Source organism: Anopheles funestus, chromosome 3RL, assembly GCF_943734845.2.
Source record: "Anopheles funestus chromosome 3RL, idAnoFuneDA-416_04, whole genome shotgun sequence".
Taxonomy (NCBI): Eukaryota; Metazoa; Arthropoda; class Insecta; order Diptera; family Culicidae; genus Anopheles; species Anopheles funestus.
The window spans coordinates 21,980,850-21,993,164 of record NC_064599.1 but is presented as its reverse complement, the minus strand read 5'-3'; the positions used below and the strand labels follow the sequence as shown (position 1 = coordinate 21,993,164).

The 12,315-nt window shown below is 37.3% G+C and overlaps 1 protein-coding gene across 7 annotated transcripts in view; it reads left to right on the top strand.

Moving 5' to 3' along the window:
- The first annotated feature begins 6,316 nt into the window (after positions 1-6,316).
- LOC125771938 (uncharacterized) overlaps positions 6,317-12,315 on the top strand; it is a 162,316-nt gene continuing 156,317 nt past the window's right edge. For 3 of the 7 annotated variants that reach the window (XM_049443137.1, XM_049443142.1, XM_049443135.1), the window contains exons 1-2: positions 6,318-6,697; positions 11,400-11,631. The gene's annotated coding sequence lies outside the window, so the exon portion shown is untranslated. The other 4 variants (XM_049443136.1, XM_049443140.1, XM_049443139.1 and 1 more) reach the window with 4 other exon arrangements.

Below are 12,315 nucleotides of genomic sequence, written 5' to 3'. Positions count from 1 at the left end.
CCAGTGGGGATTGGCGGAAAGTATGGGCAACGGCAAAAAACAGGAGCTTTGGATAAATGATAAATTACTTTTTCTCCTTAGCGAGAGGTAGCTCAAAATCGTCTATAAATCACTCCACGCTTGGAAAAGTAGAGCTCTTGTCTGCTCACATTGCTTGGTTGGTTGGCAGGATCACATGAGGTCCTTTTGCTAGGTCTTCATTCATAGAATGTTACGCACAAAGTGTGGCAATTTACTGAAGAAAGACGTCAATATGATGTATTGCATTGGAAGGAGCGGGAAGATCATCAGATTTAAATGTACTCTTTTATATTCAAATTGCTTGAAAACAGTAACGAAGTTAATGGTATATTATTGAATTTTGTTACAATTTATTTTAAAAACAGTTGGTAAATCATTAATTAGTCGTATAACGTACAAAAATACTCAAAATGATTTTACAATCCTACTGTAATGATATTACAGGAGATATATTAAACGATTTAGTTTGCAGCTGAATTTTAATTATCAAATGACGAATATAAATTATGCTTATGACATATTCATGAATAATTACAACCTCTTTAGTCAGTGTATGCAGAGATGCCATCCAACAAATAACCCAATTAGAACAGACCCTACCAGTGAGGTTCAACGGCAATACAGAAATAATTCAATTTAAATATATTTATCAGCACTAAAAATTACAACCGTAATGGAAATTTCCATTTTTCATTGGTTATTACTTTTCCATGAAATAAACAAATCTGATGGGCATAGAATACCTACAACAAAATGGTTGTCTTACATCTACGTTTCACTTTGGATCAGAGTTGGACTTTGTACGATTCATCGTAAATAATCGAAATGTTCATCAATCAATCGAAATTCCCGGGAGGAATGAATGTAAGGAAATTCCTCATTTTCCACAAGGAATTCCGCAGGCATTACCGTGTAAAAGTTATGCTCATAGATTACGTATACAATTAATTTTCCCTGAACAGCACTGACTGGATACTTCGAAACCCACCTGTAATGGTGGTTGACGTTAAAGCTATCTCTCTGAACTTAATTCTAGTGGTGCGAAACAGCCGATTATCATCCTTCGTGTCGCTAAATGAAGTGTTTCAATCTCTAGCACAACACACATTAGCTGAGAAGTTATTCATCACTTAAAGGCGCATCAATCTCGCTCGTATCAGCATGATGAGCTTTAATAGCAGCAACTGTGTTCGCTTTAACGGATGCGGCTGTGTATCACCGCGTCATCCAAGGTCCAGGAATATTGTATTGATTGAATTCTACGAAGGCAACACAATCGCATGTAATCCAGGCACAGCTGCGGCTGGCCCCGGCTCCAGTTTCCTTTTCCATCTCATTAGCTTCATTTCATGCGCGTGCTTTAAGCACATATCTTTTGGTAGGAATGGGGTGTGACAAGGGAGAAAGGACTGGCTAGAAGTGATAGGAGAGATCCATTTCCTTCCTCGTTCACATTAAGAGAAGATGAACGCTGCCTCCAAGACAATCAATACCGATTGGAGAGGACAAAGAGTATCCGATGCATGTTACCGTATGGGTGGGAGGTGAATAACATAAATAAATATAAGAAAAAATTGTGGAACCACCACCACATGCGAGGATGTGCTACTGTACTGCTACTAATGTATGGATTTTCTTCAGTCATTTTGTGTGTGCCCCCATTGCCGTAGTGCCGAAAAGCAAAGTAAAAGAATGTCCTGCCTCATTGCCACATGCTTAAAATATGCCGACCATATACTTCAGTGTATATGCACCAACACATGTACGGAGCATCCTTCTGGTACGACATTAACGACGTCCTGCTTCCAGCGACACAAAACGACTGGAACGTGATCAACATTTATTTCTACTCATTGCTAGTCCTAGTAAGGGCTTTTCTTCCCAAGTGAATGGTCGAGCCTTACTTTACTTTGTACTTGTAGGGGAGACTGGAGCTGAATTATTTTTCTTTTTCTTGTTAAGTAAAAAAACATAAAATAAGAAGCATAACAATAGTTTTAATAAATAACAGTAAAATAGACCAGCAATACCAGTGAACTTATGGTAAAGTTAAAAGCATTATTCAGTCGAAGCTATATTGCACGCTTTATGAGAATAAAAGAACAAATTATTTATTTCTTACGAGTGTGTTCATTCAAAATTCGAAAAGAGTTGTTGTAACTAGAAATTTCAATAAAATAAGTCATGAAATTATCATTTCACTCATGAAACAATGACATCACTTCAATAACTTGTAAAAGTTTGATTTAACGCATGAATTATGACAAATTCCCACGAAGAGCTTCGACTCATTCGTAGAAGAGTGACTCATAACTATGGGAATACCATTTTTTGATTGATGTAGCTTCACTGTCACTTTTCCTAATGTTCCAAAAAAGTAAGTAACAGAATAAACTCAATAATTTCAATCACTCACTCATGATTAATTCACTTTAGTGAACTATTATTCCCTTCAATAATTCTTTAGTTGACACCTCGATAATTAGGTCGCTTGCAATGCCATTTTTAATGCTAATGAATATGATTATATTTTTATGGCTAATATGAATATGAGTATGGTTTTTAATTTTAATTTTTTATTTCTATTGTCAAAAAAAAATCCACTATCGAGTTACAAACTCACTAACCAGTAGGCAATCATTGCGTTACCTTAATTTTAATTGAAGTTTCATTATGGAACATTAATTAATCATTTCGTTCACTGCTCATGTGGGGGATGCAAATGAAAATTCGAAATGATTCACCAAGGGGTTTCAATAATTCTGACAGTGCGATGGAGTCTCCTTTCTTTCCAAGTAAGCTAAGTATTCGTCCGGCGGAAAAATCAATATTGAAACATACGGGTTCCTAAAATTGTGAGACATCTTATCATCTCGAGGCACCCCATGGCTGCTTAGTGTGCGTAGTAGATGATTCACCGTTGTTTAAAATAATTTTCTAATCGATATTCGATAGGAATTCATAACTTTACAGCGATTCTCAGTCATAATTGAAATTCTGTAAGTTGAGATGATACAACAGTAAACACATCTTATTTCCGATCAGTTAGTTCGCTGGCCTACAGTCATTGAACATTGAGTAGAACGAATCGTATGAAAACATGTTTGATCATCGAATATATTTTCAATACAATTTAATGCTTCTCGCTCAATATTCAATAACTGTAAACCGCTGGGCAAGTTGGTCTTCATGTAAAGAATTGTAGAATTGAAATTCATAGGAATGTTTTCAAATTGTCATTACTACTCGAAAATTAGCAGACAAAATAGAATTAACTGCTAATGCAACTATCAATTTGTAATGCGTATTGCATTCCTTCAGGGGCCAAATATTATATTTTCTCATTGTAGCAATACAGTTAAACCATTGTCAATACTTTAAACATAAATATTGCTGCTACTGGCAAGTTGGTAAGTTTTATGAAATAAAATTTTAATTTAATTGGTTTTATGAAATAAATAAAGATTGTTTGCTTTAATTCTCGTATATCAGAAGTAATAAAATCTTACATAGACATCTTTCATCATGTGTTGTGGTGAGATTTTAACGCATTTTGTTTTGGTCAATGGACCAACTTAATCTTGCGATCTGATATAATTAATTGCTTTTGAATATTTATGTGGAGTATTTTCATTTCTTCAGATATCTTGTTGAAAAGATGCATCATGTAATTTTTTTGAAAACTTGATATTTATTACAATTTATACAAAATGCCGAATTGTCCACGAAAGTTTTGCCCCATGCTACCTTAAGAAGAAATTTCATTTCCAAAACGAAAGAAAAATTCACACAAGCCTCCTTCACCGTCCTGATCGACGTCGGAAAGGTTTCGTTAATCTTCACCGCTTTTTATTAGCTTTTGCTACCGTTCGTTGTTCATGACTTCCGTTTTTCCTCGTGCCGGAAAATACACGGTACACCGGAATCCTTTTGCCCGCATCATTTTGAAGGACATTCGTATTAGGAGGATGTAGCAGATAGCTAGTGGACGAGGATCAGGGACCCGGTGCATGCAGCGAATGGGTTTTGTTGGTTACGTTCCAGTTTCGCACACCTTTCAACGGGGACACGTACGAGTCACGAACAAGCACAAAGTTCAAGGACGTTTCACACATCTCGGAAGGACGTAAGGCCGTTGGGAATCATTTTTTGTCCCGCTTTGCAAAAGGCGGGGTTCGTTTTTGTCTTTCCACTCCGGATGTAGAACGTTGTGAAAATTCTTCGTGTCCACAACACAGACAGGACGTCGTCTGGAGGATGTGTTACGCACGCAATCGGCATTCCGCTTTTGGCTTCTTACTCGTCAACAACGGTCGGACGTTTCTATGGAACCGAAAGTTGGCACTCGGCAGCAGCATGGTTCACAGCAGCATTGTTTGGCAAAAGCAACGAATAACCACATTGTTTCAGACTTTGCGATTCTTCGCAGACATTCCGAGCATTCGGTAGAAGATTGGAATACATTCTCTGAAGGTGATGAATCTTCGCTCGATGAATGAACGATGATGTTCGGACGTGTGCCGCTTGCGGTCGTTTATTTTCCACGCTATCGCAAGAGATGATGGCGGGAAAAGTCAAGAAAAGGTACCCTCTGGGTGTGATTTCTTCCCTGCACAATGTTTGCCTTTCAGTCTTTTCGGTCGGTTTCCGAACGCCACCAGAGCAATTACCTTCATCATGTTCATCCCAATTCCGTTTCATTCGCTCCAATGTCAATGGCCCTGTTCGGAATTCTATTGGGTTGGGGTGGGCCGCGAGATGATTCACCTCCCAAATCCGGTGGTTAGCACACATACGTATTTCTTGGTGTGCACAACATACACACACACAGATTCACACATCCAGATAGTGTGACAAAGGTAGTGGGAGTAGTAGCTAAAGCTGTCATCAAGTCACGGCGTAACGAGATGAATGTGTTTTCATTTTCACGGAGCATTGACATACGATCGAAGAAAAGAATGGCAAATGGAATGGTAGAGATGGCGAACGTTCCTCGTACGTTCACCTGTGTCAGGATGCGACAGGACGGTTGCCAAATCACCTGGAAACGAACATGGTTGGAAAATCATTTTTCATTGACGTTTCTGTTGGTGGAACGACTGAACGAGCGAACTATCCGTTTGTGTGAACGTTTTGTTATTTCGTTGGTAAAGATTAGTATACGGATGGAAGTGCTATCTTAATGCACGATATCGTGAAATAGTTTGTCCGTAACCATATTTTTGAAGCTGAAGGTGAAGCATTTATTCTTGCATGTGAGTATTTAACGATTGAAATTTTAATATTTTTTGTATTCTTTTTAAAGCAACATTTTTGCTGATCTATACGCCCAGGCCGTTCTACATGAATAAAAAAAACTCTCCTTCACTGCGATTTCTTAGATGTGAAAATATATTTTTTCATTAGTTTAAATTCAGCATTCCGTATTTAAGGTATATTTGAAAGGTAATTTAATTAACTCAATTTAAAACTGATTGACGACCACACACCAAAAACGAATTAAAACTTTGAAACCGATCGCACCGAGTCGATTCGCCTAAAGGTATGCAATAAGCAAACCACGTGTGTTTCAAATATTCTCCTTGTAACTGTTGAATAATTTACAGTTACGACTATTTGTTATTTCCTTCAACACAATTATTATTTTAGTACAATATTAAACAAAAAATTAATATTTTATTATTAAAGCCGTTAAAACAATTTTCAAACTGTAAAGCAACAAAAAATCGACCAGATCACTTTACAGTGTACACTAACACGCACTAACACCTCTACGCGTAACGCGATTGTTTGGGCTTCCAAACCGCTAACGCGCAAACTCTTGAATTCGCGAGTCTGAAAAGCGCCAATTTATGTTCGCTCTCGCTCAACCGATGTGCAGCCTCTGTTTGTACAATCCGGTGCGCTTCCGAACCAGCTGAGACTCGTACCATCGTTCGTTTTGTTTGTCCACCTTAGATCATCTCCAGCACGATGGGACGTACTCTCGTATTCTCCCGCTATGCTTTCGCCTCTCCCGGACAGTTTGTTGACACCCACGCAGTTTTATGGTACCCAGCGTCAACGATGACGATTGCACACGTGACCATAACTTCGCTCCAAACCAGTCAACGGAGAGCCATGTTTGCTGCCATGTTTGTTTTTGCCCTTTTCGGTGTACTTGCAGCTGTCAAAAGTTGCGGAGCAAACTGTCAGCTGAAGCTCACGTGATGCGAACACTCACTCACTCTCTCTTTCTCTCACAAATTGCCTGGCGCACAGCTGCTCGTAATCACGAAAGGATACTCATCGCACGAAGCATGCCACGATGCAAACTACTCTCAACTCACGGTCTACTTCGGTGTGCCTGCCAGTCAGTCGAGATGTAGATTTGGTGCGGTTCGTAGGAATACATTTTTGCACGCTGCGTGTACACACTGTTTGGTGGTCCGCCGATAGAAAGGAAAAGAAGCTACCACTAACCTCCCACCACCCCCGTTGGCTACGTGGAAGCTTCCCCGTGTGGAGCTGCACTTGAGACGTGTTTGGAAACAAAACGTAAATTGGCAAAAAGGCGTTTAAAACCAAAGAGAAAAGAAAAAAACAAAATCAACATTCGTGTACGATGTGTACGAGTTGTGACGAGTGTCAAGTGTGATTGCGATAAAAAAAACAATATTAGTGGTTGATAAAAGAAGTAGGTGAAAGTGTGTTGCTTTTTTAAAAAGTAGTTGATAAATTATTCCTTTAAAAATATAGGAAAACTAGAATAAAAATACACATTCACTCCGTTTCCCGCGCTACCTCGAATGTGAAGTTGCAAATGACACAGATGGAGACGCCTGGTGGTAATGTTAACTGTCGAGTGAGAAAAAACACCCTTTTGTAGATCGATTATAAAAAACAGCTTGCTTTCTTCTTTGATCGAACGAAAACCTTTATCGGGTATAGAAAAAGGGGCGTAAAAGAGGCTAGTCCTTGACTCGCATCCCTTTTGCCATCTGAGATATGAAGAACAGCCATGTGACGAGAGCGTATCGCATCGATGTGTTTTTAATGCTTTTGTATGTGTGTGTGTGTGTGTGTGTGTGTTTTACTGCAACGAAAAATGTGAAGAAAAGCACAAAAAAAGATGGTTCTGTGTTTATCATTTTCAGTAGTAAATTCAATTTCACAACAAAATATGAATCACCCTGTGCTTGTTTGTGAAGATGCAAATGTGTGTTTAGTGTGCGTGTGTGACACAGTGCGAAACGAGAGAAGTGACGCAATAGAAGCAAAACATATTACCAAAAACACACATACAAACACGACTACAAACACAACCAAAAGAAGAAAATAAAGGATCGCCTGAACTGCGATTGACAGCTGACGAGGAGATACACGTAACGTCAAAGATGTGTAATATTTAGGAACAATCTAAAAATAGCTAAGAAAGGATCTTTTATTAAAGGGTGATTTACTTGGAGAAGCGAATATAATTTAAATTCCAACAAAGGCAATCTATTCTAGTCAAAGCTTACATCACATCCAGATGCTGCCCGAGCCCTGTATTGCTCTTGTATTCTTGCAAACAACAGAAAAAAGGCTCGCACTAGTGGAACTCCCCATATACATATGTTATGTAGCAGCTGTATGTTTTCCATCCTTCCATCCAGGAACGGAACGGACACACTGCACTACATGTGTGTGTGTCTGTGTGTGGGTTCGTGTTTTGAGAACCGATCCGTGCCAATGCCGACATACGAATGAGACCGTTTTGTGTTGTGACGGGTGACCTTGAACTCGTTCCTTCCCAACTGCATCGATAAACCGGGCCACCCCCGGAAGGGGGGAGGAGGAAGGGGGAAGCGGGAGGTTGGGGATGGATTTTAAAAATTCATACAAACATTCCACACTGTGTGTATGTGTGTGGAACCATGCCACACCTCACACAGTCCGTCCACTAACTGTCCTTTGCAAATGTGCGATAAAAGGTGCATGAAATTCGGAACAGTGGAACAAGTTGGTTGGTTGCATGCGCCATGAAAGGTGGAAAATCGTTCTAAATAGTTTTGTTTGTGTTGTGTGTGTGTATGTGCAGTTGTGAGATATATTATACTGGAGAACCCATGTTTCAAGTGGCCAAGTTGGGTGGTTTTAAAAGCAGACTTGACTTTCAGTTAGTAAGCAGATCCGTTTTAGCTGATACGGATGGTTATGCAAATATGATCCACATTGTAATGAAACGAAGCAAAAGTTAAACACCTTTTTCGCTTCGTTCCGAAACTGAACCGTTTTTTTCTGTTCTTCTCCTGTTTTGGGTGGTACAATTTTTCAAAAGTGTCATTAAGTGGTTTTGAAACTGACGAAGGTTGTTTCGTACGTCGGGATGCTATGCAAGTTCCATTTGTTTCCCTTTATTCATCTGCATGTGTACCGGTGTTGTGGGCGAGGGAGAAGAGGATGAGTGTTGCCATCAGCACTTTGCGAAAAGCCATATTCGCCCTTGTGATTATGATTGATGATTGTTGTGTGGGGATTTTGGTTTCTTTCCTGGGTGTTTTGACATTTCTGGAAAACATGTTTAACCACGTTTAGCTACTGTGAGTTACTCGCTCACCAAGTTCGTTGTGATTTTTCCCCGGCAATGCTTAATGAAACTAACTATAACCATTCCAAAACCCGTGTGCTGTGAAGCATCCGCTTGTGGTGCATGGTTAGTGACGTTACTTTTCCTCTAGTACCGCATCACAAACCAAATGAAATGTTTACTCGCAAAATAAGAATGGGAAGAAAAATATTTAATTTTTCTCCTCCACCATCGAAACGGACCCACAGTTGGGCGAGTGGAAAGTGCAGAAAATGCAGAAACAGACCGATAATAATTCCTACACACTAATGAGTCTCTGGAGTGAAAGTACAAAAAAAAACAAACGAAATAAAAAACTTAAACTCCGTAACGGATTGCATCAGTAGTGCCAAATTGCTGCAGTGCCATGTCAGGACGTTTGCATAAAGTAGGCGAGGAATGGTTGGCAAGTTGTCCCTGACATTTGTCTACTGTACAGGGAAGGATTTTTCGCAACCTAGGCTAGGTTGATTTAATTTTTGGTTGATTTTCTTTTTTATTAGCTGTAATTTATTTGGAGAACGCTTTTTTGCATCTTTTCACTTTGCTTTTGCCTTTGCATGATTCGTTTGGATGGAGGAATATTTGATGGAGGAAGGAAGAAGTTTAAGTTAATGATGATTGTAGTTTTGATATTTGCTTGCAAGTAATGAGCATAAGTTATTAAGCGCAGAGAATTGCTCGTACTTCAAAGGAGGCTTTGAAGCAATTTTATTAATTCCTAGATTGGGTTAATATTTTTTTTACTTACAAAGAAGTATAAGTAGTATAAGTAAACAAATATAAAAATATTAATAAGAAAGATATTAACTCTTCTAGTACTCTAGTACCAGTACTCTTTAGGCGTACAAAATGTGTCAATTAAATTAAATACCACTTTTCTACGTGCATTTGTTGAGTAACCAAAAAGCACCACTCAATTTCATAAAATTGTAGAACATTATTATATATTCATTGTTCATATTCACCATATAAGTGGTAACCTTTTTTTATTTGATAGTTTAAATATGTTATTGACGCATATGATGAAAAGTATTTCGCAAACTCATGTTGGGGTATGAGTTGGGACTTATCATCATCATAAATGATATTAAATGCATTAAGTACCAAAAATGCATTAAGTATGTGGTATACGGCGTCGGTTCTATACCTTCAAATCTCATCTGGACCGCCCGAGACGAGTAACTCCATTAGTATGACAAAACCTGTAAAAAATCTTTTTTACAGGATGGGAAGTAGGGGAGGGAGGTTAACCTAACTTTATGTAAATAATAAAGGGCTGATGATTCCACTGTTGTAGTTTGTTGCGATAGGGAAGAAGGAGGTTAAAAAATTTGGATCATTCTTTACCTTTTTACTTTTCGCAATGAATAGTATGAAATTATAGTAAAACGTTTCGAATATACCTCCCAACAAAAAAGCTCTATGTAACAGTATGGTACAGGTAAAAAAAGAGAATGCTTCACATCATGAAATGGTTAATTAAGATTTTTAATTAACCAACATTTTCAAAGGAAAATTCAATTTTTTTTAATTAATATGCATTACCGAATTGTTTTTGATGCGCATATCTCACTAAAAAAGGAAATAAATTACCATGCGCTTTAAAGCCAGTCAAGATAATTGCATATCAATCGGTAAAAGTTCGCTACTTATAATTGGTTACAAGTTGATATGAGTGGAAACAGATTTTTATGGTTAATTACGTAAGACAGGTTCGGCACGGCAATATGCACCAATAATCCCATCTCCAAAAGGAATAAAGGATTTTTTGTAATTAATTAGTAATTCGATAGAATTTTTTTTTAAATGAAAGTATCCCTTTTAACATTAAAGATTTAATTATGCTAATGCGATAGTTTAACTGAAATTCCAAACTCAACTCAATTGTGGTAGAAAAGGTTTATCAAATTTCGGTACAAAATGGATTCATCGTGATTCATTATTACAGTACTTTTAAAATAAATCTGAAATAATGTGTTTCATTGATGTTTCATTCAATGTGTTTCAATTGATCGAAAAGCTTAAGCAAAAAAAGCAATTTAAACGCTACCTTCTGGTTGACAAACTGTGCTGAATGTAAGTACGCCTTCACCCATCCAGAACGGCTCGTGGAAGCCCATGAAAGTCATTTTCTGATCTGTGGTTCATTTTCTGTCGGGGGAACCGAAGCTTAAGCTAATTAGCATAAATCGGTAGCATAAATAATGATGACTTAAAACGTTCTTAACGCACCCGCTTATTTTTCGTCGGAATTAATTTTCCCACCAATATTTTGGTGTAAGTGGTTCGTGGTTCAAACACTTCCATTCTCTGCATGCCATCATTTGGTGCCTACCTAAAGCACAAACTCCACTCGCGTACAGTGTGTACGCGCATTTGTTCATTGTTGACAAATGTCTCCACTCCGTGGGACCGCTTTGTACCCTTACCAGATTTGCTTTCCAGCTTAAGTGTGCTGGAATAATCGATTTGTTACGCGATGGTGGAAATGTGTTTTTGTTACTATGCAGCAAAGGAATTGTGATGTAGCATGATTGGATAATGCCATTAAATTTGCATCAATGAAAATTGGTCTTTATTTGTGGCCGAATTTTACTGGCCTGGAACGATTGGAAAAGGGAGAAATATTGTGGAATAGAAAGAACTAAGCGCAATTCGTTAAAACACATTACTTTGAATAACATTTTACTTTGTATACGATTTTAATAATTTATTTTTTATGACAATTCTATAGCGAATCATTATAAAATAATATAAATCATCTTTCTTTTTCCGTTTTTTTTAGTTGTGAAGTGTTTATTATCGCATTAAATGTGCTAATTGAAAAAAGTTTATTGTGTAGTAAAAAAATTGATTAGCCAAAGTGCAGAAAAAGTGAGTGAAAGTGTTGTGCAAAAAGTGTCGAAAGTTATATCTTAAGCAACCGTCATAAATTGTGAACCGAATCATTCCGTTTGATACTAGCGACTGGGCGTTAATGTGTTGAACGAGTAAATCCCATTGCCGAACGTATTAAGGTAAGAATCAATTGCCTTTATTATTTAATGTTTTTCATGGGTTTTATTTCAACTAATATTTTCTGTAAATGTTGATTTTTTTCAAATTGAATGCCGTTTAAATTATGTTTCCTTTTGTTTATATAGTATATTATAATTTATTTTATTTAAGCTATCCAGCAAGAATACATAACACATAAAAAAATTTAATACTAAGATACCTTAACATGGATAAATAGTGAGTTGACACACATAGATTGAACGAAACGTTAGTTGGGAACGTGAAAGAATCGCTTTAAGAGTTTTCTAAAACTATTTCCAACTAGAATAATAGTTATATTAAAATCAATTTGCTAGTGCATTATAAAATTGCATCATTTGCATAACTGGGTCGTTAGTACAATATTTATAGTTCGAAATTCTGATCGTAACAGTTGCCTAACTCTTAAAGATCTGCCCGAAACGAAGATACTAACTTTGTTTAATGACCTAAGGAATAAATACGATTTTGTTATTGTGGCGATCAAACTTTGCTAACGAATTCAATAATGAGACGCACTCACGAACAAGTTTCAGAGAAATTTACAAAGTTTATAAATTAAAAATGGATTGACGAAAGAGAAGAACCATGATATTGAAAAAAAAGTGTTTATACTTATGTACATATTCTTTGATTGAACAATAAACAAATTACCATAATAAAAA